The sequence below is a fragment of the Schistocerca americana genome, chromosome 7, assembly GCF_021461395.2.
Source record: "Schistocerca americana isolate TAMUIC-IGC-003095 chromosome 7, iqSchAmer2.1, whole genome shotgun sequence".
Lineage (NCBI taxonomy): Eukaryota > Metazoa > Arthropoda > Insecta > Orthoptera > Acrididae > Schistocerca > Schistocerca americana.
In genome coordinates this window covers 323,147,986-323,171,573 of record NC_060125.1, presented here as the reverse complement: position 1 = coordinate 323,171,573, position 23,588 = coordinate 323,147,986, and the positions used below count along the sequence as shown (strand labels likewise).

The window sequence follows — 23,588 nt, the reverse complement described above, 5'->3', positions numbered from 1 at the left end:
TTACACCAGTGTCACGTGTATTTTCATTCATTACGTATAAAATATTGTATCAAGAACCGACGGAGCAGTTGATCAATCCTGAAGTAATATTTTATTTCATGTAAAAATACATCATGGGTGAAATCAAGCCCAGTTACATGGGACTCTATCGAAACGTTTACATTTCAGATACATTCGTACTAACTAGAACAGTTAATCACATTGAAGTCAGTAACGGCACGTAACCACTTTAATATCACAGTGTAACATTACAGTCGCGACACTTCGTCTCGTTTTTGTTTCCCACTGTGACAGCAGTGCGCCAAGCGGCCAGCAAGTTACACTGACGAATATGATATCGGATGAGTGTGAACACTGTCTTTTATTTTGATTTTTAACATTGTTTTTGCAATAGAGAGCATACGTGATGCCCAAAGGTATCGACAATAACTTAAAAATTACACCAAAATGTATTTCCTTAATTTCCTAAGGACCTTTGAGGTATGAAACTGAAAGTTACAGTTTATATACGATTATCTTGTAACCTCCAGATATTTCTTTTAAGAAGAAAAAGATGGCTAGTAAGGAGCATAAGACCTGAACTTTCGCAGAAATATGTCGTGTATCTATTTAACAACGTGAAGGTTTGTTCACTACACGTCCAGTGAAATCACTGAACACAGAACGCAGCAAAGTTCTATGGAATATAATACCTATATCGTTTAACGTAGCGAATTACCAAATAAGCCACTATAACTGTATCTGAATGTGAAACTAATCAGACACGACAATAAAATATTAAAACCAATAAAACTGATTCATAGCTCAGAAGAAACTAATTAAACAATTTTTGCTCCAACTGAGCCACAAAAAGCAAGACTCTTCAATACATTCGCTTTTGAAGGCAAAAGGAATTACATTTGCAAAAATATTAATCTATTAGAAAGTCGAATGAAGTGTAAGAATGGAAGAATCAGACTATAGCAAATTTTTTAGTCTCAAGAATAGTGCTTATCATAATAAGAGTAGACAACAGAAATACATGCTTCTCACGCATGAAATATGTGTTTATATTCTCTTGCTTTCAGCGGAGTAAGCTGCAATTGTAGACATATTCGAAAGTATTTCTTCCTGGATGAGGTGTAGCTTATGTCACTGAATCAATGAGATTCGGCTGTTTGTATATTTGTTTCACAATAGTTCATGTTTCTTGGTAATTTACTAATGCATTTAACGGCAACTATAATGACTATTTCGTTAATAAACTAGAAAAATAATTAAAAATAAACATTATCCGGACGAGGCAGCTGACTACTTTCTCACTGCTTGGAGCGCTAGTGTCTCTGCAGCTGTCAAACGATAATAACCTTCGCAGCAGATACTGGAACCACTGTGTGTATTAGACTACGTTACTATTGTGTAAGTAGAAGTTCGTGTTCTTTAACAGTAGTAATCTCTGCTCTCGGTAACAAAAGAATCCAGAGGTGCTTTGTCGCACTTCTTTTTTCGTCTGCTTCATTATGGCAATTACATAGTCTTACGAGACCATTTTACAAGTTCCATTCTATTGTTTTCTGTACAAAGAAAAACTTGTAGCGGTGCTTGTACTTAGGTAGAATACTAAATCACAAATAATTATTGTGCTTGTTAGAGCTAAACATCGTGTTCTCATTGCAATGTCCCGAGACAGTTAATGAAGTACTCAGTTTTTTCCTTGCTTCAAAGACTAGAGAGAATTACTGTAATGTGTAATGTATATCCTCTTCTATTTTACGCTGCAACTAATTGAGATTACTAATTTATCGCTCGTTTTCTTTTAGCATATTCTCGAACCGGCGTCTTCACAAAATCCTTCCAAAGACATTTTTTTATGGTGTACGCTTAGATTGACATGCCTTATTGCTACAGATCGTCAGGTAGTATGAACAAATAATTAAATCTCTTTACATTACACATTACACCACAAATTCGCAACTACGTGGTCTGGTCATATTAACGTGACCACCTGTCAGAAGCCTGAATAACCACAGTTTGCAGGGCGGATCACTTTGAGACGTGCTGGAGGAGAATCAATGACGTTTTGGAAGGTACCGACTGGAACGTGGAGCCATGCCGACACCAGTGCTGTGGCCGGTTGAGGATCCATGGCACGAACAGCCCAATCGAGTGGTCCCACAGAGTCTCAATTGGCTTTACGTCCGCTTTGGTGGCCAGGAGAGTACGGTAAACTCAACCTGGTGCTATTCAAACCACGCACATACACTGTCATCTGCATGACATGTTCCTTCATCCTGCTGGAAGATGCCATCACGCCGTGGAAAGACAAACATTGTGTAGGGTGGACATTGTGCCTTCCAGAATGATGACCTAGTGAGGTGGCACAGTGGCTAGCACACTGGACTCGCATTCGGGCGGACGACGGTTCAATCCCGCGTCCGGCCATCCTGATTTAGGTTTTCCGTGATTTCCCTAAATCGCTCCAGGCAAATGTCGGGATGGTTCCTTTGAAAGGGCACGGCCGACTTCCTTCCCCATCCTTACCTAATCCGATGAGACCGATGACCTCGTTGTGTGGTCTCCTTCCCAGAATGATGACATCACCCAGTGAACGCCACATAAACATTCCCCGGACCATAGCGACCCGTCCTCCGGGTGGACCCCTTCGAACGACTGTTATGGGTGTTCGCTTTTAGACCTTTCACGCCGATGGACATAAAACGTGCCGGGCGCTGTAGCCGAGAAGTTCTAGGCGCTTCAGTCCGGAACCGCGCGACTGCTACGGTCGCAGGGTCGAATCCTGCCTCGGACATGGATGTGTGTGATGTCCTTAGGTTAGTTAGGTGTAAGTAGTTCTAAGTCTACCGGACTGATGACCTCAGATGTATTGTCCCATAGTGCTTAGAGACATTTTTGAACATAAAACGTAATTTATCTAGAAAAGCCACCTGTGGTCATTCAGTGGACTTCCAGTTGCGGTAATGGCGTGCCATTTCCCGCATTCGTCGCCTGCGATCAGCATTCGGCTTGGGAGGATGATCAGGAACCTGCTGCAGAGGCTCATAACGCAGCAACATTGGTTCATTTGGGCAGACAGTTACTCAATAGTTGCACGTCTATGCGCTCGTACCCATCTCCACAGCCATTATTCACCCCCGTCGTCTATGGCCCGTGGTGCACCCAGTTGCCTTGGCACCAGGTTTGGATAGCGCCACTTTGCCGTTGACGATCGGTACATCATAACCACATCGGCATGCGAAAAGTTAACAAACATAGCCGTTTCGGAAATACTTGCAACCTTGGTGCGAAGCTCAATGATCAAGCCCTTTCGGACGTCAGATGTCAGATAAATCGCTCCGTTCCAGCATTACGACAACGGTGCACTGCTTTCCGCATACCTCCGACAGCTTTACATACCCTCCACTGCTAGTGTTGCCACCCGCCGTCAGTGTTTGGTTACTGCACGGTGACGTCGAACACATGTGGTGGTCACGTTAATGTGACAGGACAGTGTATCTTTTGAACTGCTCGTTTGCGAGTCAGTGTTTACTACTTGCAGTACGTTTTCGTCTCTGTAACCGTATACCCAGTCCAAAAATGGCTCCAAGCACTATGGGACTTAACATCTGAGGTCAAACAGTCCCCTTAACTTAGAACTACTTAAACCTAACTTCACCTAAGGACATCACACACATCCATGGCCCAGGCAGGATTCGAACCTGCGACTGTAGCAGCAGCGCGGTTCCGGACTGAGGTGCCTAGAGCTCGGCCACATCGGCCGGCTATACCCATTCTCCTGTCAGTTTTGGCTGTTACTTGTGTTTTATACATTTCCTGAACTGTACATGCCTGTTCAGTGTCCCGACGTTCTGTCGTCGCTTTTCAAACACAGTTTTAATGATGATGCGCCCTTGTTGCTAACAAGGGAACCTCCCCATCGCAACCCCCTCAGATTTAGTTATAAGTTGGCACAGTGGATAGGCCTTGAAAAACTGAACACAGATCAATCGAGAAAACAGGAAGACGTTGTGTGGAACTATGAAAACAATAAGCAAAATATACACTTAGTAGTCCATGTGTAAGAGAGGCAAAATCAAGGAGAGTGTGAGCTCAGCAGCGCCGTGGTCCCGTGGTTAGCGTGAGCAGCTGCGGAACGAGCGGTCCTTGGTTCAATTCTTCCCTCGAGTGAAAAGTTTAATTTTTTATCTTCAGACAATTATTATCTGTCCGTCCGTCTGCCCGATGCGAGGTAACTGCGCCGTAGCATGGGGACGCTACACCTAAACAAACATCGAAACACACTTTTTTGGGAGTGGTTATCACATCCACAAGAAAACCTAAATCGGGCAAGGTAGAAGAAGCTTTTTACCCATTCGTCAAGTGAACAAGTTAGGTGGGTCGACAACATATTCCTGTCATGTGACGCCCATGCCGACACCAGTGTCGTATAGATTATATTAGACGTTTTTTCCTGTGGAGGAATGGGTTGACCTATGACCTTGCGATCAAATGTTTTCTGTTCCCATTGGAGAGGCACGTCCTTTCGTCTACTAATCGCACGGTTTTCCGGTGCGGTCGCAAAATACAGACACTAAACTTATTACAGTGAACAGAGACGTCAATGAACGAACGGACAGATCATAACTTTGCGAAAATAAGGAACGTAAACTTTTCACTCAAGGGAAGACTTGAACCAAGGACCTCTCGTACCGCAGCTGCTTACGCTAACAACGGGACCACGGCGCTCCTTACCTCACACTGTCCTTGATGTTGCCTATCTTGCGCATGGACTACTAAGTTTATATATATTGCTTATTTTTTTCATAGTTCCACACAACTTCTTCCTGTTTTCTGGATTGATCTGTGTTCAGTTTTTCAAGGCCTATCCATTGTGCCAACTTATAACTAAATCTGAAGGGGGTGCGATGGGAAGGTTCCCTTGTAAGAGATAGCTACCAAGGTCTCGAACTGCTTCGATGTCGAACGACATTACAGATGTGGTCTAACGGACTATAAATCCGCGGATGGGGTGAGCGGAAGCGGCCGTGAATCAATGCCTGCTGATCAGCGATATCGGATGACAGCGCGGTGCGTCGCGGAAACGCGTGGCCGCAGGCGGAACCACACAAAGGGCGCGCCCGGCCGTGAAATACGCACAGCTGCCGATTAGCCGCGCCGCTGGCCGCAGGCTGGCCGCGCTTCCTGCCGCTGGGGGGAATCCATTGTCGCACCAGACAATATCACACACACTCCTCGTTGTTTCAGCCACAAAGTGATGTGGGCAGACACCAGTTTCTTCAGTCCTGCTGGCAGACAGCGTAGCAACTAACAGGATAGAGAAAACTGTACAAGCATCCAATTTTTTTTTTTTTTTTTTTACGTTTCTGTAGTTCACAATTTCACTTAGAAACGCGAATAGTTAATCATTAAATAATTTCAGTCCTTAAATTGTGACAAGCGAAGTGGCAAAACCATCGATGCTAAGACGCAAAGGGACGTGCCAGGAGATAATGGTGCCTTAGTGGAAGCCGGCCGGAGTGGCCGAGCGGTTCTAGTCGCTACAGTCTGGAACGCAGGTTCGAATCCTGCCTCGGGCATGGATGTGTGTGATGTCCATAGGTTAGTTAGGTTAAGTAGTTCTAAGTTCTAGGGGACTGATGACCTCAGAAGTTAAGTCCCATAGTGCTCAGAACCATTTAGCCTTAGTGGAAAATATTAAAGCCAAATTAATAGCAAAACAACCGGAAAAATTGTTCACAGCGTGTCTGCGGAGGACGTTTATTATGTGAAACGTGAGACAATGTTGTGGTTATTCAAGTTCGCTGCCAACTGCCTTGCCACATTGCTAACACCGGTTCCCGTCAGATCACCGAAGTTAAGCACTGTCGGGCTGGGCTAGCACTTGGATGGGTGGCCATCCGGTCTGCCGAGCGCTGTTGGCGAGTGGGGTCCACTCAGTCCTTGTGAGGCAAATTGAGGAGCTACTTCAGAATGAGATTTTCACTCTGCAGCGGACTGTGCGCTGATATGAAACTTCCTGGCAGATTAAAACTGTCTGCCGGACCGAGACTCGAAATCGGGACGTACTTGATTGAGAATGAAACTGACATATGGCCGGGAGAGCGGTGTGCTCACCACATACCCCTCCATCTCCGCATCCAGTGACGCCTGTTGTCTGAGGATGACACGGCGGCCGGTCGGTACCGTTGGGCATTCATGGCCTGTTCGGGAGAGGCTTAGTTTAGTTTTTTATTCAAGTTCACTATAGAGGAAGCAAACTGTATATACAGGTCTATGTTGATTAATACACTGCCAATTCACATTAATGTGACCATCTGTCAAAAGCCTGAATAACCACATTCTGCAACATGAACCGCTGGGAGACGTACAGGAAGAGAGTCAATGAGGTACCGACAGGGACATGGCGTCATGCCGACTCCAGTACTGTGGCCGGCTGCGCTATGTTTCTCGGCTGAGGATCCATGGAGCGAACAGTCCGATCGAGGTAGTCCACGTATTCTCCATTCGGTTTAAATCCGGGCAGTTTCGTCGCCGGGGAAGTGAGGTAAACTCATGCTGGTGCTCTTCGAACCACGTACATACACTGCGAGCTGTGTAACATGCATTGTCCAGCTGGTAGATGCCATCGCACTAAGGAAAAAACACTGCATATAGGGGTAGACATGGTCCCCAACGATAGATGCACATACTTCTGTTTATCCACTGAGCCTTCCAGAATGACAAGATCACTCGGAAATTGCCAGGAAAACATTCCCCCCACACCACAATGTCCTCTCCTCCGACCTGGATCCTTCAGAAGACTGTTGCAAGGTATTTGCTTTCAGTCCGATGGAGCATAAAACGTGACTCATCTGAAAAGTTCCCCTGCCGCCAATCAGTTGATGTCCAGTTGCGATACTGGCGTGCGAATTTGAGCCTTCACTATCGATGTACAGCAGTCAAGAGTGCATCAACCAGGCGCCTGCTGTGAAGGCCCATACGTAACAACATTCGGTGAACGATCGTTGAGCAGACACTGTTGATAGCCCCTTGGTTCATCTGTGTGGTGAATTGCTCAATAGCTGCACGTCCATTCGCCCGTACACACCTCCGCAGCCGTCGTTCAACCCATGTCAGCCATGGACCGAGGTGCACCACAGTTGCCTTGGCGCCGGGTTTTAATATCACAGTTTTGCCATGCACAGCATACATCACTAACACCTGCACGCGAACAGTTTACTAACTTAGCCGTTTCGGAAATGCTTCCACTTTCAGCCCAAAAGGCATGATGTTTTAAATGTCAGATAAATTGCCCTGTTTCCGCAGTACGACAACGACTGCACTGTTTCCTGCGTCCTGCCCCCCCCCCCCCCCCTCTACACGCTTTATTAACTCTCCAGTGCAAGTGATGCCACCTGCAGTCTGTGAGTGGTATTTCACGGTCAATGGGCGACCAAAAAGTTTCCGTTCGAAGGCCTTACAATCCAGAATCAGTATGCCAATCAGGTAAAATCACCGTTACCACTGAGACAATCATCCCATCGGCGCAACAGGTTGCACATATCGGTTTTGTAGAACATCATGTCCTAAGGTGCGCAGAAACCCTTAACCGCCTGCTGCACATCCTCGTCAGACAAGAATCATCGACCCTTCAAAGCCCTTTTTAAGGTGCTGAAGGCTTGGTAACCGCATGAGGAGAGATCAGTACTGTAGTTTGCGGAAGACTTGATGTCTCATACACATCCTTCATTCTGCCCTTCGACAGCCAAGAAAATAAGAACAGAATGTTGGTCCTATTTGGACGCATTTGGTAATAACATCGCCATAGTTCACGTTTCTGCTTTCATCACATGCGCATTGGGAAGATACGAATACCACACTTATCATTTGCCTACATGTCGGTGCTTATATACCCGCATCGTAGACGCGCTATGTTGTATATACGCTGCAGTAACGCCCTTAGAAGGAAACTTTTTGATCGCCCCTTATAAATAAAGACACGAATCAACCAAATGAACAATCTGCCTTAAGGAAAGAATATAGGAGAATACATTACACCGGGTAGCAATGAGAAAACCGGCCAAGTTCTATTTATTGCTTTTGTAGAATTATAATGTACTGATTTCGATGCTGAAGCTGGTTTTTGTCACATAGGTAAACTTTCTGAGTTATCGAATTTTTGTGTGTAGGAAATACCCGAGTTAAATTATTCCACAATTAACATTCTTTCACGTTAAAACTTGTTTTTTATGAGCAAATATAATGGTTTCAGTTAGAAGGCGGTGCAAAAATGATGGTGATATACTCTGCTACATATATGGTATCAGAGAGGCTGGGGTGGAATCATGATGGCAGACTACAGACAGACTTTGATGAGAGACATTTCCGAGCGTTCTAGATGTTCCAGGAAATGTAAAATGAAACCTTGAATTTTAAACAATGATGGCTTCACAAGCAATTGATGTGTATCAACTTCTGCTATACAGTGTAACTGTTTACATAAACAGTATTTATAAAAAGATTTTTTTCTTCCGAAAAATCGAATTTGGACAAGAGATGTTAACAAAATACACAGGTCATGTCACAAAAATTCAGTACATTTCATTCAAAGCTTACAACTTTTTAAAATCGAATTAGCCCAAGAACATGACTTGATGAAGAAAAGTGCATGTCATTTTTGGAAACAAGGGTGCAAAAATATTCAGAATATGGCTGAAAAATGTAAACAATTTTTATAAACTTTTTTTTATAATCCTGTGTTATCTATAGACTTGACTGGAGTAATAGTACAGACCAATGGTTATGATTACTGCTTTGGCCAAAATTTATTTCATTCAGTTTCAACAAAATTTTTATCAATATTTCTCAAGAAACAACAGTTTGACTTGACCTATTGTAACATAACATAGATTATGTACTTCAATACTACAGGTTCTATTAAAGTTTATCTGGATAATAAGTAACTCAAAATCGAAATACAAAACAAGAAAGGAAATTTTTCATTACTGAAACTAGAAAAAGCATTCATATCCATAAACACAGAAAACAAAGAAACAATACAATTAAACTGAACATATATGAATTACATTCCTGTTCCTGAAGACTTTGTACTGCGTTCCTCGACATCAGTTAAACATTAAAAAATTGTGAGAAAGAACTTAACTGAGCAACTTTGTAAGTAATATTGAAAATCAGTTAGGCCAAAACAATGTCTTTATTCATAGCTCTTATCTTCTCAGCAATTTTGGTATTTCAGAACAAAATTCAGCTGCACAATTAGGAAATTTATTTCACTTCAGTCGTTTCAGTAGATTAATTTGCTGTCTTCAGAAGACTACAAAATTTGGGATATTATAAATCATTAGAACTTGTGCATACATTTATGTGCAGTATAAGAAGTGTATAATGAACCTTGGTTTAGCAGATGTCAGTATCTTCTTCACAGAAGCATAATGCTAAGACATGTCGAAAAAAATATATTATATGTGATAATTATAAGAGCAGACTGATAATTTACAAGATGCAAACTATATTTATATACATAGTTTAGTTATATTAGCAACAAGGAAGGTATATAAAAGAATATAAAAAGCATAACTTAGATATATAAAGGAAGTTATATTACAATACATTGGAAAAACATGGCCTTTGGTTCCACTTAAGCTATTGCTGAAATTAATTTCTAAACCAAATGCATTAATTTTCACAATTTTAGGTAAGAGATGCTATTCTATCAAAATAGTATCTATTTTTAATTGCAGTCTGATATTCAACAAATCTTTGGAATGTAGGTAGGAATAAATACAAATTCTGAACTTTTCTAACAGGTTCTTTTCGTATCCCTTGTCAACTATGTGGAAAATTTCCATAGCAAGCAAAAATGGAGTGTTTCTCGATATCACACAGTGAATTTGTTTAAAAAATATGACATCACTATACCTTTTACTACCTGTTCTTTATACATAATAAGAAGCCTACAGCTGAAAAATTACTCAAACCCAGTGTACATAAAATTCAGTGTAATATATGCCCTAGCTTTTTATAGAACAGATGTAGAGGGCGTTTGATGTCTGTTTTCATGGCAAAAATTCGTATATGTAATATTCTATAGAATAACTCAAATTTAGAAAACGCACTCTTCCACTTCCATCTTTGCTTAATATGGAAATTTTGCATATAGTTGACAGGGCTACGAAATAAACCTCTTAGATGAGTTTGAAATATACACATATTCCAAAAATCTGTTGAATGATTGGCTTGCACTGAAAAATAGCCATTGGTTTGATTGTATAAGAATTCCTATAAAATGGTGAAACTTAGATCATTTCCTTTGAGTCTTAATATCATCAAGAGTTCATATGGATCTATGGACTATGTAATATATTTTCACTCCCTTTATATATCTTAGTGTGCTTGTTCTATGCCTTGTTTCTGTTTCTTGCTGCAAATACAACTTTATTATGTTTAATAAATGTAATTCATTTAGTGTAAATTATCTGTTATAATTCTCATACACAATATATACATTTTTCTTCATGTCGTAGCATTATGCTTATGTGAAGAAGATTTTGACATTTACTAAACAAATATTAACAAAGTTCTGTAATACACTTCTTAATCTTTATATACATGAATGGAAAAATTCTAATGATTCTGTAGGCTTCTGAAGGCGAGAGATTAGTCTGAAGAAACCGAAAAAGCTGAATAAATTTCCTAATTATGCAACTAAAAACTGAATTTTGTACTGAAAAGTGTGTTCGTCATATCGCAAAAATAGTGAAAATTAACAATGTAGTCGTAGAACCAGTTAATGTCAGTTTATATTTCTGGTAGTTGAAGACAACAATACGTAGACAACAAATAAACAGCAGAGTTCAAATGGTTTGATGTGCTTGTGATTAACCAAATAGAGTTTACAACACTGGTAATATGACTGAAAAGCAAAGATTACAATCAGGGTGTATGACTTTTTTGACATATTAAATGAGACATCTCCATGTGAAAAATTTGCTAACAGCCATGGATTAACAGTGTGTAATGGAAAGATTATTGTGGGCAATTACAAGAAGAGATTGTAATTTAAATAACTGGATTTCTGAGCAGACTCGATTGGAAGATGTATTTATGTCTATAATGTAAAGAGAAAGAGCTGGGAGATGCAACAAGATGAATAGACAGTAGACAGACTAAATAAGTTGAATCAGGCTGCCAATATGCACTGACTTGTTTCACAAGTGAGCAAGTGCCCTCCTCGCCAGTCTACTATTTTTTTCCTGTATTTCTAACAGGCTACACAGATTTGCTTGTTGTCACATTACCTCTATGTAATGGTGCATCATGTGTGTCATGGAGTATTTGTGAGAGCTTGTCAGGAGCTTGAAGGAAATTTCAGTTAGGGAGAATGTGGTCTGCTGGAAGGAATACCACAAAGGGGTACCATTATGTGTCGCATGGACGGTGGTCTATCATTTTGTCATGGTGTTGCACTTATTTCAATGAGACCTCTACATGCACTTGGTTAAAATCGGGTTTTATGTGCCTCTTTCACTTGTGTTTCTTGCAGGACATATTTTTCAACTATGTTTCTCACAGATTAATTTCTCGCATTGTGTATCCATTTAAGTTGTAATGAAAAACAGTCTTCCTTTGTACGAGGTTCAGAAACATGGTCCCATAGATAAGGATATTCAACTGTGCCTCTCACATCTGTGAATCCTCGTGAAAATCAGTTTCTGAGTCTCAAAAATATTAGTAATAAAGTTATGTTGATATTGTATTTCAATGGTTCTGTAGTAAAATTGGGAATTTGATGGATATTTGTAACATCTAAGGTGGTTTGCAGTAGTTCATTTACGATTACCTATCATGTAACCAAAGTATTTGAATATCATACCACATCCACAAAAATATCAGCGTTCATCTTTTTACTATATTGAAAAACTCTTCATGTGAGAACGAAACTACATGTCTTTGCTTATTCACAAGCATACTAGCTTTCTCATGACTCCTTGGCCCATTTAATGGACATTTTGCTGCAAATAATAAGGCACTTCCAAAGGTAGCCACTAGTCAGATCAGTCCTGTATTTAACTTTATCTACGATGTTAGCAATTAAAAACTTCATTTTCTTGGATACTTATATCCAGGTCATGCGAACTGCAAAGCCATCTGCACTCCATGAGCCTTTGTCTGTAAAATAGGAATCATTCACGAAGCCTTCATTAGCCTTGCAGAATTGTGTGCTAAGATTAATTATCCAGTGTCCTTCAGGAGCACATTATTAAACCTACATTGCACCTGTGAAAGTTTAACCATTTGTAGATAATCTTTACCATCAAATAGCATTATGACAGGGTTATGCCTAAAAAATTACTGTAAATCGGTTTAAATATTTCTTCAAAATTCCTGTTGGGCATTTCAGAAAAGTTATAAGACAGCAATTACCTTTCAAAGGTTTCAGTTTCCATGACTTTTAAAAAAATTCTGTCTAATGGAATGCTACACCTACTCTGGATCAAAATTAAAAATCAAAAACAGTCTGCCCTTCTTAGTACATGATATCATCGCCCTTCTCATTGTCAACAACATCGCATTACAAGCTATGCCCTCTACTACGCTCCTCCTGCACGTCTCCAGCCCATTTCAGCCTGGTAGTTTAGCAGCCACTAAAACGAAGCAGCCAATCACAAAATGCTATTTTAACAGATATCATAATGTTTCTGTGAAATTATGCAAGCTTCATTTGCATTGTGTAAGCTAAGTTCAAAAAAAATATGTGAGCTTCACTTATACTGAATAAAACTGGTACCATGTTCAAAAAAAATTACGTGAACTTCACTTGAATTCCATAAAAATTATTTCATGTCTCCCCCCCACACACACACACACACCACACATTCCACCTCTATATTTCCTATGTTTCACCTTTCCATTTATGTAAAATACAGTACTGGCTTATAAATGAATTTCATCTCACATTTGTGCACATACAAGAATAAATTACATACTATATTTAAACACTTGCCTCATCCTGCCAAATCCTATACTGTGTCAGTAAATTTCCTCTCTCTCTCTCTCTCTCTCTGTCTCTCTCTTTCTCTTTCTGTCTCCCTGTAATACTTCAATAAGGCAACATGCAATACACTACATAGGGAAATGAAAGAAAAACAAAACCTGAACAAATGTAATATAATGTATATTATATTATTATTATTTTAAATTTTCGTACAATGTTCGCATTTTCATACATGCCCTAAAATCACTGTTAACTTTCACTTGCAACACAAATCGTTTGCCAACTTCCACTTCAGATATCTGCATCAGCTAACCAGGCTTTGACAGCTGTATATTACTTAACAAAATCGAAATGGCACTAAATTGCATTGTTTGACAAACTGAATACAAAACGAGTAATATATAGTTCATGTAATAATCAACCAGTTTGCTGTATTGAAACAGAAACACTTCAGAGTAATAAATACACCCATATTTATTACACATTTGAAAAAGCAACTAAATGTTCAGAATCTGTAAAGCATTCCTTCCAGAATAACTACATTATTTTCACATTCACTTCTAAAGCACTATTAGATAGTAACCAGAACCTATGGTTTTATGTGTGAGAACTACATACAAATTGAACACAGAACTGCAACAATACTGTTTTCGACAGGGAACATCGTTTCCTCTTATAGTTTCACTGCATAGTACTTTGTGAATAAGAACTGACTTTTTTATGAACACTTTTTCTACTAGGCACATAAAAAATGTATGTTAGCTCGTATCACTATTTTTGTAGTCAACTGTGTGTATGTTGTTCACTCTTCCATGATAAATTGTCCACACAGTAAGCTGTCGAGAAAGTCAAGTTCGCCACCACTGATAACCAAGACTCGTACTAATAGAGTATTTTGCAGTTCTTCAGATAAACCAGCACTGCAGCTACAAATATGGTATTGATGCATATTGCACTCCATATCGAATGCTGCTGTCCCATCTCCAATGCTACAGTTTTTCAGTGAGATATTATGCTCCCATCCTAGCCCAAATGCTTCAAGTTCTGCAACATGCAAGCAGAAACTCTGTTTTCTTGAATTACAAGTAACTGATTTGTAAAATACACATTTTATTAGTAATAGTCGTATGCATTGCAAGCCAGACTTACGTTTGTGTCCCAAAAGAAGAAAGCATTGGATGATGAAGGACCAGCAAGAATGATGGGCTAATGACAACGGGTCTTCTGCTCTTACAACACAGCATCATGCTGAGTGATTAAGTTCAAACCAGTTCTGCCAAGCAGAAAATGCAAATAGTCAGCGTTAATTAGAAAGTCCTGTCTTGTCGACACACATGCACAGTGCATTGTATTTCGTTTTCCACATTTCAAGACAGATGATCTTGAAGGTACATGTGCTTCAATATACACACAACCAAGGAAATTCTATCTCAAATGTACATGTTGTATTTCCTTATTTCATGCTACAGGAAACAGATATGCACATTTCTGTTGGTAAATTGATACTGAAGATCCTTTCTTACAAACTGACATTATTGGGAGGGACGCTTTGGATATCCCTCCACAGACTCTGACCAAGAGGCTGTTTAAGACAGTTCAGTGTCATCTTAATAGCTTAGCACCACCAAGGGAACGTGTGCATAGTAACACAGAGGTAATATATGAGGGAAGATGTGAAGCATTGCTGCAGCAATGAGGATGGAAATCATCCCCTGAATGTGACTATACGAAAGGGCAGTAACCAGTACATCACAGAACATTTGAATGTTCACTCAGAGCATTCAAGTGGTCAATGGAAGACCTTCATTACTTGCCTGCAGAAGCTGCTGAATGGATTTCAAGTCTGGATGTTATGACCCATTACTAACTTGAAATTGCATTTGTTGTAAATAACTATCTAGTATTTCTCCTGTCATATAACAATAAGTAAATAAAGAATAAAGTGAAAAATATTGTAACAAACATGTTTTGTTCGTATCAGACCCAAAAAGCAACTACTTGAGAGTTGTTAATGCTCAACACTTATATAGCAGTTGTAGCACACTGCACATCCCCTCTAGGAAATTTTCAGCTAGTTATAGAAAATTTGGATGTATTATTGAGCTACCTGTCAGAGAAGAGGAAAGAGTTAGTAGTTTGTGGAGATTTCAGTGCAGATTTCTTAAAAGATACAGGCAAGAAAAATGATCTGCAATTATAGTTTCAGAATCAGTTTTCCAATTTGTGTGCAGCAAGATAGCAGAACACTGACTGATACATTTATATGGACAGTGCTAAGTCTGAAATAGTTAATGTGTACCTATTGGTAATGGACTATCTGACCACAGTGCACATTTCATGAAATTAAACAATACAAAATTTTACAACCCTGAGGCATGTTCATACAAAGCAGGGAGGCTAATTAATGAGAACAAGATACAGTGCTTTAAGATTGAAAGACATGGTTTCAGATGAAGTACGAGGGCAGTTCAATAAGTAATGCAACACATTTTTTTTCTCGGCCAATTTTGGTTGAAAAAACCAGAATATTTTCAAACATTCCCGCTTCGTCTCGTATAGTTTCATTGACTTCCGACGGGTGGCAGCGCTGTACGGAGCTGTTAAAATGGCGTCTGTAACGGATGTGCGTTGCAAACAACGGGCAGTGATCGAGTTTCTTTTGGCGGAAAACCAGGGCATCTCAGATATTCATAGGCGCTTGCAGAATGCCTACGGTGGTCTGGCAGTGGACAAAAGCACGGTGAGTCGTTGGGCAAAGCGTGTGTCATCATCGCTGCAAGGTCAAGCAAGACTGTCTGATCTCCCGCGTGCGGGCCGGCCGTGCACAGCTGTGACTCCTGCAATGGCGGAGCGTGCGAACACACTCGTTTGAGATGATCGACGGATCACCATCAAACAACTCAGTGCTCAACTTGACATCTCTGTTGGTAGTGCTACAATTGTTCACCAGATGTGATATTCAAAGGTTTGTTCCCGCTGGGTCCCTCGTTGTCTAACCGAACACCATAGAGAGCAAAGGAGAACCATCTGTGCGGAATTGCTTGCTCGTCATGTGGCTGAGGGTGACAATTTCTTGTCAAAGATTGTTACAGGCGATGAAACATGGGTTCATCACTTCGAACCTGAAACAAAACGGCAATCAATGGAGTGGCGCCACACCCACTCCCCTACCAAGAAAAAGTTTAAAGCCATACCCTCAGCCGGTAAAGTCATGGTTACAGTCTTCTGGGACGCTGAAGGGGTTATTCTGTTCGATGTCCTTCCCCATGGTCAAACGATCAACTCTGAAGTGTATTGTGCTACTCTTCAGAAATTGAATAAACGACTTCAGCATGTTCATAGGCACAAAAATCTGAACGAACTTCTCCTTCTTCATGACAACGCAAGACCTCACACAAGTCTTCGCACCCGAGAGGGGCTCACAAAAGTTCAGTGGACTGTTCTTCCTCATGCACCCTACAGCCCCGATCTCGCACCGTCGGATTTCCATATGTTTGGCCCAATGAAGGACGCAATTCGTGGGAGGCACTATGCGGATGATGAAGAAGTTATTGATGCAGTACGACGTTGGCTCCGGCATCGACCAGTGGAATGGTACCGTGCAGGCATACAGGCCCTCATTTCAAGGTGGCGTAAGGCCGTAGCATTGAATGGAAATTACGCTGAAAAATAGTGTTGTGTAGCTAAAAGATTGGGGAATAACCTGGTGTATTTCAATGCTGAATAAAACAACCCCTGTTTCAGAAAAAAAATGTGTTGCATTACTTATTGAACTGCCCTCGTATATATAGAAAGAGGTGCTGTGTCAGATATAGTTTATTACATAGCTGATCTATGTCAATATTTTAAAATATCTTCTCTAGAATGGTATCCACAACACTAAAAACCCAAGTAAGCCATGGATAACGAAGGGAATTAAAATTTCTTACAAGAGGAAGATGGAAAAGCATATAGAGGCCAAAATAAGATCCAGTATCATGTACTTGCATTATATAAAAATAATGTAATATTTTATCGAAAGTCATTAACATGTTAAGAGGTATGTGTGCCCAACAGAAATTAAAATATAGATAATAATATTAAAAATAAATGGGATAATATCAAATGGGAGACAGGACAGCCAATCAGTGAACAATATACAATGCTGGGACTGACAATTCACAAGCTGTTTCTTTAGAAACAGGACTAAACTGTTTGGTTGAAGAAGCAAGAAAATATGTTCAAAATGTCACTCAACAAAACTTGAAGCAATTAGATGTAGCACCAACATCTTTCACTGAAATTAATAGAATTATAAAAATTCTACACAACAAACGATCATATGTTGTTGATGCAGTTCCAAACAGAATTTTGAAAATTTCTTCTAATTAACTTAGTGATATATGTAATGTTTCACTGGCACAGGGAATTTTTCCAGACAGCTTAAAAGATGCAACTGTTAAACCCCTTTATAAAAAAAGGTCACAAGAAATATTTAATTAAGTATTGTCCAGTTTCCTTACTGGCATCTTTTTCCTAAATATTATAAAAAAATGTGTACTCAAGAGTAGTCTCACATTTAAGAAGAAACAATTTATTCTGTGAATCACAGTTTTGATTCCATAAGCGTTTTTTGATTAAGAATGCTATTTTACAGTCACTCATTAAACATTACAAACCTTAAATAATAAAATATCAGCACCTTATATTTTTTTGGCCTTTCCAAGGCGTTTGATTGTGTAGATTATGTTATGCTCTCAAGAAAATTCAAGTTTTACAGAATTGTTGATCTTGCTCACAGCTGGTCTTCATCATACTTAACAAACAGAATGCAAGGAGTTATACTGATAATTCAAACAACATTGGAAGGGTAGAAAATTTTAGTGACTGAGGAGAAATTACAAAGGGAGTCCCACAGGGTTCAATGTTGGGTTCACTTCTAATCTTTATATATTATGTGTGTGCTTCCATTTAACACTCAACAAGCAGAATTTGTATTTTTTACTGTTGATACAAATTTTGTAATAAATCGTATTAAAAAGAAAGTCACAGAGGATATTGTTAATCATATTTTTCATAGAATAACTAAGTGGTCCTCCAAGAAGGTCCCTCCCTCTTAATTTTGAAATAACACACTATTATCAGTTGTGCACAACAAATAGAGTCATACTAGCAATTTTCATACCATATGCACAAATGTCAGTGAATAAGGAAGAATACTTGCAATTTTTGATTGCACATACCAATGAAAAGCTGGACTGGAAGAAACATATTACTGAGCTCCTCAAACAGTCACATTCGCCTACTTTTGCTCTTCATGTAATTGTTAGTCTTGGAAATATACGAATGTCATATATAATGATTATTTGGGGAAACTGACCACATAGAAAGAAACTATTATGCACAGGTCGAGAAGTACGAATACTATGTGGCGTTCATCTGCTGTCGCCCTGTAAATAGCTCTCTAAGGAGTTAAACATTTCAACTCCACTGTTGCAACACCTAAATAATCCACCACAATTTGAGAGGAACAGTTATGAGCTATCCTAGTCCACTTGAGGGAAGAACAACCTTTACTATCCACTGTTAAAGCTTTCAGTGGCTCAGGAATGTGTCCAATATACATCAGCAAAAATTTGATCATTTCGCCTTAAAATGTCTTACAGGTAGCAAAGCAAGTTTTAAATCCAGCCTAAAATCATTTTTTCTTGACAAATCCTTCTACTATATAGGCGAATTTCTGCTTAAGATCTAGTAGATAGTAAATAAAAATACAAAAATTCTTTTTTTTATTTGTAGTTGCATAAGTCTCACTGAAAAATAATATGTTCATTAATATCAGCACTTATCATGTACATATAACTCGTAAAGTGACTCGTTCCTCATCATTTCTATAAAATAATCATGCAAATTAATCTATGGAACATATAACTGACAGTATCATTTCTCAGTAATGATCCACCACTTCTTTAATGATGCTTGATGATTTGTGTATATTTCTACCTTATGCTTGAATTTGGTGATCTGTAGGAGAGGTAGCTTTTCGTATCAGCGTTGGTACCCCTGAGAATTTTCTTTCATGGCCGTCTTTAACACCATCATATTCATCACCTTTTTATTATTATACTTCTCTGTTGCCTTCTGCCGTATATTTGTCTTTGTCATCTTCATGGTCTTTCTTTCAGATGTTCTCCTCTGAGAAAAACTGTCAGATGTTTTGCACCAAAAATTAGACACTGTTTGATTAGGGTCTAAAATTTAGAAAAATTAAACTCTCATTAACTATTTCACTTCAGGATTGTTACTGTTCACAAACCATTGCATCACAGTTGCTGCTTTATTAAAGGCTGCAATGTCATCATTTTAAAACTATTCCTTTAGTGTACTCAGTAGACAGTACAGTAGAATATATTTATATATTTCCACATATAGCCTTTCTTAAGTGTAATACGCAGACCACAGCATGAACTATGAGAGACACCCCATATTGTAACACCGTCTCCACCATACAGCACTGTTGGTGCTACATATGATGCCCATATAATGCAGTTCAATTTTATTATGGCAGAGACAGCCTTTAGGTGCTGTGGCACATGCTGGGGGTGTTTCACGTAATTACTTGAGTTGTAACAACCTATTGTTTGTAATAGACGATATTGTAAAAAGTGTTCAAGATAAATAAGAATTCGTACAGAAATTCATATGTTTACATTCTGAGCAAACGAATTATGCCACAGGAAAGAGTTAAATGCTATTTTAACATGAGTGTAAAGAAATTGCGATTTGTGACTAGTTTACTGTGTGAATAAAAGTCTACAGTATTTTGTTTGTTTTTTACCATTCCCTATGTAAGATGTTATTGATGTTTCATTCAAGAAGCCATTACAGAGAAAGGGAGGTAGAGAGTGAGACATGGAATTTGGTATAACATTAGTGGAGGTGACATGTGTCACATCCTAGCAGCTGCTTGAACGCCTCATCAGACACCTTCACTGCTGACATGAGGAGCTCTCTCTGTCCTAAACACACACAAGCCCAAGGCCCCTCTCTCTTGATCATGCATCTCTTCTGATCCATAATATGTTAAATATGTTTCTCAGGTGGTTGTAATTAGATCAGATTAAATTATATGTACTTTACATTCCAGTTGATCGATAGTGAGAAGATCCTCTGGGATGTAGAAAATGACAGAAAACAAGAACACACAATAAATATTAACATACATGAAGAGAGATGCTAATGTACCTTCTGCAGACCCCAAATGTGATTTACCCTTCTTGGAGTGGAACTGGTAAAAAAAATGTTAAGCATGTTTTCATTTAAAAGGATATAAAACTTGTTACCAAATATCTGACACACTTAGATGCATATGATAATTCTTAGGCTATTGTAGCCATGCATCATCAAATAAAAAAAATTAACGTTTTTCTGCACAAGTTTACAATGATCACATTAGTGCACAAAATTTGTATGGAAGTCAGATTGTATACAACATTCATCTTATGTGATATTATTCATAATGTAAATGCATGAGTCTGTTCTGCTAAGAATGGAATAGAAGGAGGTGGCCACCAATAAATCCTTTAGACTCTTCTCGAACTGAACTTTATTGTTAGTCAAACTTTTTATAGCTACTGGCATGTTTGGAAAATGTATTGCTGAACAGTGAACATCTTTCTGAACTAAAGTAAGTGACTTTAAATATTTGTGAAAGTTATACTTATTTCTAGTAGTGATTCCATGAACTGGTTATTGGTCAAAAAAAAAAAATGTTTTTAATGACAAATTTCGCTAAGAAATAATTATATTGGGAAGAAGTAGTTAGTATACCCAGTTCCTTAAACAGCCCTCTTCAGGACATTCTTGAGGTCATCATATTTTAGGTATTTGCTGCCAGGAAACCTTCCACAAGTTCTGAACTACATATAGTAGGTTTCAAGGTTTAGTGATGGATAATTGTCCAGGAAATATTTATTAATGTCCATGAAAATTTCACTAGCCGACCTTTCTAAGGCTATACTTGATTTAGTATTTACTGGAATATATGTTTCATCTGCAAACAAAGCAAACTTGGCATCTGGTGATGTTACTGATGAAAGGTCATTCATGTATACAACAAAAAGTAAAGGCCCTGTGATGGAACTTTGGGGGGCACCAGATGTTATTGGTTCTCAATTAGATGTTACCTGATAGCTTAATTCATGTCTCTTTCCTATTGATACCCTTTGTTTTTTGTCAGAGATATAGGATTTGAACCATTTTGCAGCATTTCCTCCTTCATCTCATCTCTCATACAAGCCTTAATTTCAGCACATTTCAACTATTCAGAAATTGTTCCACTGATGAAAGACTGGTTACACAAATAACTTAAAATGTCACTCAACTCAGAGGTACACTATTTAATTAACTTCCTTGATACATTTTCGTAGCCACTAGAATTTTTTTGATTTTAAGGATTTTATGGAGGAAAGTAGTTCTTACTGGTGTTGTGAGTGTGACTGGTCCGAGATATTCAATGGCTGCATCTACTGACCTGCCAACCACATATTTTCAATGATAGTTAAGAAGTGCTTACTGAAAAATTTAGCAACGCTGTACACATTATTACCTATGTATCATTTACTCTTAATGTTATGTGCTTCTCTTCATCTCTATTTCTACCAGTCTCTTCCTTCACAGTACACCATATTGTCTATGTTTTGTTATCTAATATGACTATCCTTTTCTGATAATGCATTTGCTTCGATGTCTGTATTATTGTCTTCAAATTTTGCAACAAATTTTTGTAATGTTCTATAGCATTTACATCAGAGCTGCTTTTGACTGACAGATATAATTTCCTTTTTGACTTACAGGATACCTTTATTTCTTGAGTAATCCAGAGCTTTTTTATAGACTTTGGTATAATATGGGTTAGTTTTGATGGGAAACAGTTTCAGCTGTTGATGACTCCACGCTAGACGTTGACTTCTGTGAAGATGCGTCAGAGGTATACATACAACAGGTCTCTGACAATTAAGGCCCCTCTGCCGAAACCTTCTGCACACCATTTGTCTCGATACAATATGTCCAGCAGACGCTCTGAGCTCACATGCCAATTGCTGTGCAATACTGAGGCGATACCGTCGTGCCCTTGCAACCAAATAACGGTCCTCTCTTCTGAACTCAAAAGTAGTCGGCCCTGCCCTGGTCTCTATAAACCGTCGTTACATACGAGAAACAACAGAACGATTCACATTAACCCGTTGGGCCACATCAGTTTGCGACTGTCCTGCTTCCTTTCTTTCTATGGCTCTCCACCTCAGAGAGTGTTGTAAGCATCTTCTCTGTACCTTAGTGCACCGTCCGTGACTGTATACACAGCGTCTGTGAATGTGGGGTTACGTGGCAAACACTATCTCGTTTCTTAGGTGCCCTGACGTCATCGTTTGTATGGTTGTCAGTTGACCACAATGCTATCTTCCGTGCAGAACACAATCGTACTGATATCTGGTTGGCAGTTTGTATGATTACATCGTGAATGAGACACAGGGTGGGGAAACAGCGGTTTGTTGCTTTAATTTAGGACACTAACGTACTTCTGTTGCACACGGTTCCATATGCCGTTCTAAAGAAAATTTATTAATGTCTGTGTCATTAAATTTATGGCAATTCCTGATGAATGTGGCAACTCCTCCATCCCCCATTTACACCCTACAAAACTGAGAAGCTAACCTAAACCCTGCAACACTTAACATATATATACCAATGGACAAATGATGTTCAAAGAGGCACATTATGTCCGCTGGGTTGGATTACTCTGATTCATCGATGCAGATAAGTAGTTCGTTAATTTTACTTCTTAGTTGTCGAATATTTTGATGCACTAAAGGCATTTCGTTGGTATTTAATACCGACTGAGATAAAACTGGGTGGAAATAAAATTTCTGCTGATCGGTGAAAAATTTTAACTAATAGCTGCGTTTGCTGATCACGTGTGCCACATTTATGATGTTTGGTTTCTTTCTCAAAGTGACCTCCCATAGAACTTGAGCTCTTTCTGTTCTACCTATCCTAAAACAAGTGCTGCTCCAATACTTGTAACTACCAGTATTTTTACCATACATGGTAGTGCCTCCTCCCCTTATATGTCCACTGTCAGCCCAGACAGTTTACCCTTCCCTTTTCTGTTGAGGTGTAGGCCATACCTCATATAATCCCACGTATTGAGAGAACCAACTGGAATCACACCAATATATGACTCAACGCCTGATCAAAGCAGAACTTCCAACTCCAAATTAACTCTCCTGACAGAAGAGTTCAAATGAGGTCAGTCATGGCGTCTCAGAACAGACACAAGCTCCACACTAGTGTGTTTCGAAGTTGATGCATTCTTTACCAGCTCACACTCTGTTTGCCTGGCCTACCCACAATAACCACTGTGTCTACCTTGGTAAAGTCTTTACAGAGTGAACCTCAATTCTCCATCACTTGATCCAAACCAGCATTAGGTTTAAAGCAACTGGAGACGTGCTATTCTGATCCTAGTTCATCCTGCAGAAGTTGACCTACACCTCTGGCATGAAAACTATCTAATAACAAAACTTTCTTTCTCTTTGCTGATTTCCCTACATTATTA

General features: G+C 39.2%; 1 protein-coding gene and 1 pseudogene across 1 annotated transcript in view; one reads left to right on the top strand and one right to left on the bottom strand.

Moving 5' to 3' along the window:
* LOC124622913 (beta-1,4-glucuronyltransferase 1) overlaps positions 1–23,588 on the bottom strand; it is a 102,026-nt gene that overhangs the window by 3,126 nt on the left and 75,312 nt on the right. The window lies entirely within an intron of this gene.
* Positions 5,801–5,918, top strand: LOC124623397 (annotated as a pseudogene).